Raw genomic sequence first — 6,117 nt, 5'->3', positions numbered from 1 at the left:
TTTTGGAGAAGGCATATTATCTCCTCTCACATATTTTAACATGAAATACTTTCGGAGATAAAAATAATTAAAACCAAAAATCCTCGTTTCGATATTTGGTAAAATCCAAATATGAAAACAGGGAAATCCCCCACTCTCTCCCAGGATCCTTGAGTTGCTTAGGATTTCGAGGATCGCGAAACGAAATGCAGTAAAATATGATATGCATGGATGATCTATGTATAACATTCCAAATTGAAAATTTGGGATGTTACAAACCTACCCCCTTAAGATGAATCTCAACCTCGAGATTCGGGTTGGCTAGAAAATAGGTGTGGGTGGTCCTTGCGGAGATCATCCTCTCGTTCCCAGGTGGCTTCATCCTCGGTATGGTGGCTCCACTAAACTTTGCAAAACTCGATCACCTTGCTGCGGGTGACTCGGCTGGCAAACTCAAGAATCTTAACTGGCTTTTCCTCATAAGTCAAATCATTGTCCAACTGAATCGCCTTCAAGGGTACTGTATCTCTTAACGGTATATCGGCCGTCTCAGCATGACACTTCTTCAACTGTAAAATGTGGAACACATCATGAACTCCTGACAGTCCTTCAGGTAACTCCAACTTGTAGGCAACTTCTCCCATATGTTCCATAATTCCATACGGTCCTACAGATCTCTGGGCTAACTTTCCCTTAACTCCAAAACGTTTCACTCCTCGTAAGGGTGATACTCGCAGATATGCTCTATCTCCAATTTCATAGGTTACTTCCTTGCGTTTCGAGTCTACATAACTCTTCTGCCTGGACTGAGCAATCTTCAGTCTATCACGAATCAGCTTAACCTTCTTTTCAGACTCCTTGATCAGGTCTAGTCCAAACAACTGTCGGTCTCCTACTTCATCCCACATCAATGGTGTTCTTCACCTTTGTCCATACAGGGCTTCAAACGGTGCCATCTTCAAAACTGGCTTGGTAGCTATTGTTGTACGAGAACTCTGCGTAAGGCAAATTGTCATCCCAACTAGATCCATAATCTAGCGCACAGGCTCTCAACATGTCCTCTCGAATCTGGTTGACTCTCTCGATCTGTCCATCCGTCTTCGGGTGAAATGTTGTACTGAAGTCCAATCACGTTCCCAAAGTCTGGTGTAGCTGATGCCAAAACTTTGAGGTAAACTGTGTTCCTCTGTCTGATACAATGGTCCTCGGAATTCCATGCAGACATACGATCCTGGACATATATATCTTGGCCAACTTTGCACTTGTATATGTGGTTTTCACTGGGATAAAGTGAGCCACTTTGGTCAAGCGATCAACTACTACCCATATAGAATCATATCCTGATTTGGTCCTGGGCAAACTGGTGATAAAATCCATGCCAAGTTTATCCCACTTCCACTCGGGTATCGGCATAGGCTGTAACAATCCTGCTGGCTTTTGATGCTCTGCCTTCACTCTCTGACATACATCACATACGGCTACATACTCGGCGATATCCTTCTTCATACCAGTCCACCAAAAACGTTCCTTCAAATCCAAATACATCTTGGTGTTTCTGGGGTGTATCAAGTAGGGTGAGTCATGAGCCTCCTGAAGTATTAACTTCCTGATCTCTGGGTCATTGGGCACGTATATCCGGTCCTCAAACCATAAGGTATCGTGCTCATCCTCACGAAAACCTTTGGCCTTTCCTTTGCCCATTCTCTCTTTTATCTCGGCAATCTCTTTGTCATCCTTCTGAGCTTCCTGAATCTTACCCAATAATGTTGACTGAACCTCCATTGTTGCAACAAAACCTCTAGGAACAATCTCTAATCGAAGTTCCATGATATCCTCTGCTAACTCCTTTGGCAATTCTGTACTCTCTAGGATATTAGCATAACTCTTTCGGCTCAAGGCGTCTTCTAGGACATTGGCCTTTCCTAGATGATAGTGTAGCTTCATGTCATAATCCTTTATAAGCTCCAACCATCTCCTCTGTCTAAGGTTCAGCTCCTTCTGTGTGAAAATGTACTTCAAACTCTTATGATCCGTGTACACATCACAACGATTTCCAATAAGGTAATGCCTCCAAGTCTTCAATGCATGCACTACGACTGCTAGCTCCAAATCATGCGTGGCATAATTCAACTCGTGAGGTTTTAGCTATCGCGAGGTGTACGAAACAACTCTCCCGTCTTGCATAAGCACGCTTCCAAGTCCTAAGCTAGAGGCGTCGCAATACACTTGGAATTCCTTATGTATATCTGGCAGTGTCAGTACTGGGGCTGTAGTCAAACTTTTCTTCAACTCCTGGAAACTTGCCTCACAATCTTCCGTCCATTTAAACTTAGTATCCTTCTTCAATAGTTCAGTCATTGGCTTCGCAATCTTGGAAAAATTCTTGATGAATCTCTGATAGTATCCTGCGAGTCCAAGAAAACTGCGGATCTCGCTAACTGAAGTGGGTGCCAACCATTCAGTGACTGACTGAACCTTGATGGGGTCTACTGCTATACCCTCTCCTGATATAACATGTCCAAGGAATCCGACTTCCTTTAACCAAAACTCACATTTGCTGAACTTGGCATACAGCTGGTGTTCCCTGAGTTTCTCGAGAACTAAACGCAAATGCTCCTTGTGTTCCTCTTCATTCTTCGAATATACCATTATATCATCAATGAACACCACAACAAACTTATCCAAATATTACATGAACACCTTGTTCATCACGCTCATGAAATAGGCAGAGGCGTTAGTCAGTCCAAATGACATGACCATATATTCGTATAACCCGTACCGTGTGGTGAATGCTGTCTTTGGTATATCTTTCTCTCGTATCTTCAACTGATGGTATCCTGATCGCAGATCGATCTTTGAAAACACCTTAACTCCTTGCAGCTGATCAAACAGATCATTGATCATCGGCAATGGGTACTTGTTCTTGATCGTCACTTCATTCAAGGCCCGATAATCAACAACCATTCTTAGGGACTTATCCTTATTCTCAACCAAAAGCACTGGGGGTCCCCAAGGTGATGAACTCCCTTGAATGTAACCTTTCTCCAATAACTCCTTGATCTATTTCTTAATCTCCTCCAGATCATTCGCGGGCATCCGATAGGGTCTCTTGGATATTGGCCCTGTACCTGTCAATAGCTCTATCAAAAACTCAATGTCTATATCCGGTGGCATGCCTGGTAACTTCTCTGGAAAAACATCCGGGTAATCCTTCACTACAGGCACTTCCTCCTGAACATCTCCCATGAGGGTATTCACTTGGCTCCTCCTAGGCACATGCCTATACATACTTAATCCTTTTTCCCTCCGGGGTGGTGAGATAAATCGACTTACTAGCACAGTCAATACTTCCTCCATACTTTGACATCCAGTCCATGCCTAATATCACATCCAATCCTTGTGACTCCAAGATAATTAGGTCGGTCGGAAAAACATGTGTGCCAATGGTTAGGGGTATCTGGTCGCACCATCGACTAGCCATATACTCTGCTCCAGGTGAACTTACTAACAGAGGGGTCCTAAGGGTTTGGGTCGGTAGTTTAAACTTATCCACGAATTCCCTTGATATGTATGAATGCAATGCACCAGTATCAAAAAGAACAAGAGCGGTAAATGACTTAACCAAAAACTTACCTATAACCGCGTCTGGCTGCTCTTCAACCTCCTCCACATTAACGTGGTTCACTTGTCCTTTGTTGAATGGATTGGGCTTCTTCCCAGCGCTCCCATTTCCATTTCCATTCTTCCCTTCAGGGCACTTCGTGGCACAGTGTCCAGTCTTCCCGCACTTGAAACAAGTAACGTGGCTTAGGTCGCTCTTGGTGGGTGTGGCTGGATTGGGGCGGTTCTGATTATTGTTGGCTCCGTTCCCATTCCCATTCTTAGAACCATTGTGGTTATGCGATCCTCCTCCGGTGTGGTTATGACCTCCATGGTTATGAACAAGTCCTCCCGAGCTCGGGGTTAGGCGAGGCTTCTGCTGAGCTCCTGAGTTATACCTCCCTTGTCCATACCTCCTCTTACGGCTCTCAATCTCCTGCCGCTTCCCTTCAATCATAAGAGCCTTATCTACCAACTCCTGGTAGTTGGTGAATGTTGCCACCATCAACTGGATACTCATCTCATCATTCAACCCTTCCATGAACTTCTCCTGCTTTGCGACATCTGTGGCCACATCATCAGGGGCATAGCGGGATAACTTGCTAAACTCATCCACGTACTGAGCCACAGTATGGTTCCCCTGGCGTAAGTTGCGAAACTCACACTTCTTCATATTCATGGCTCCAGTTGAGACATGGGCTGTGCGGAAAGCATGCTGAAATTGGTCCCATGTCACTGTGGCTATAGGGTAGGTGACAGTGTAATTCTCCCACCATGATGCTGCTGGTCCATCCAACTGATGTGCGGCAAAACGCACCTTCTCAGCATCAGTACAACCTATAGTGGTTAACTCCCTTCCAATCCTGCGGAGCCAATCATCTGATACTATAGGCTCGGTGCTACTGGAAAACACCGGTGGCTACAACCTCAAAAATCGGGCTAAGTTGTCAACTGGTGGTGGTGGTGGTGGTGGATTGTTGTTATTGTTGCTTGGTTCCGAACTAACAACTGCATCAGGGTATTCTGCTGCTGGATCAACTGAGTGAGCTCCGGTGGGAAAGCAAAACCGGGGTCACGTCTCGGAGGCATCTGATGTGGTTTAGAGGGGAGAGATTAGAATAGAATGAGGTCTAATGAGAAAGCACTACCCATATGCACATGAGACAAACACAATCATTTCACTCAATCAATCAATCAATCAAGTCATACAATCGGTCTAACTATCGCAAAAGTGCTCGGACTACTCTATTTACATGGTGGAATACTACTACTGATATGCTGGTCTACTAAAAATACTCCTCGGTTGCAGACTCCATGATATCTGCTCCAGCTTCATCTTCAAAGTCATCATCGCTAAGGTCGGAGTCAGTGTCATCGATGATGATGTAGTCTTCCGGCCGAATCTCCTTGGGTTCTTCGTCTTCTTCCACTGGTGTGGGGTCTCCCATGAATATTCCGATCTTCTTAATCAGGTCGTCATTCTTCTCCACTAGTACGACGATTTCCTCCTCATAATCTCCACGTGTAGCCTTGAGTTCTTCCTCCATCTGCAATCCTAGTCATTGCCTTTTTCAGATATATCATGCATGCGCACATCTGGTTCTCCTAGCGTCGAATGTGCTGGTTTAGTTCCTGGATGAAAGCTGCAATTGATCTATCCTTTCCGGTGCTGATCATCTCCCATTGTTCATCTCGGCGCCCACAAATCTAGTAGACAGTATCCTTAAGCTCCTTTTGGTAAACTTCTCCCATGTGTCCCATGGTGATGTGTGCTGCCATACTCTTTCCTAAACTCCAGGTTGGTGCGTCGAAGGAAAACTCGATGGGTTTCGTGACTGGCGTGAAGGTCCTTCCTAGAACTTGTACTTGAATCATCCAGTGCTCCTCTTCTAGTAAAGTGGCATTGTAGGTCCCGGTGAAGCTTGGTATTCCTATGTTCAGGTACCTAGTGACTTCCTTCAAGTGTTGTCCAAAAGGTGCTTCTTCATCCGGTTGTGCAAACTTGTTCCTTGCATCCGCCATCCTAAAGAGTAGAAAATAGAGAGGAGTCAGAAATGAGGAGAGAATAGTGATCTATGGCTTTAGGTTAGTGGTCGTGTCCTACACTCAGCGTGTGCCCTGATACCATCTTGTAGCGACCCGACCTCAAACGGTCAAGTCTCTGTGCTTCAGTGTCATCCCTGGATCGGTAATGCTGACACACACAGTACTCGAGGATTTATAACAGAGTAGCAATCACACACTTATTACATCGAATGTCTCCAAAGAGAACTTATTACAATAATATGGCTTAAGGCCATCTAACACGATAACAGCGGAAGGCTTGGAAGATAAAGTGAGTCCATCAACTCCAACGGCATAGCTGAGCTGCACGGCAACGACCTAGCGAACCTTACTCCTCGTCTGAAAAGTCTGCAACATAATACGTTGCAGTCCGAAAACGGGTCAGCACATGGAATATGCTGGCAGTATAACACAGTAGAGCAAGAATAGAATAATGCTATCACTACATGCATATTTGGCTGGTGGAAAGCTCTA

The sequence above is a fragment of the Triticum aestivum genome, chromosome 3A (genome assembly GCF_018294505.1).
Source record: "Triticum aestivum cultivar Chinese Spring chromosome 3A, IWGSC CS RefSeq v2.1, whole genome shotgun sequence".
Taxonomy (NCBI): Eukaryota; Viridiplantae; Streptophyta; class Magnoliopsida; order Poales; family Poaceae; genus Triticum; species Triticum aestivum.
The sequence above is the reverse complement of the archived record's forward strand: the minus strand, read 5'-3'. Positions refer to the sequence as shown.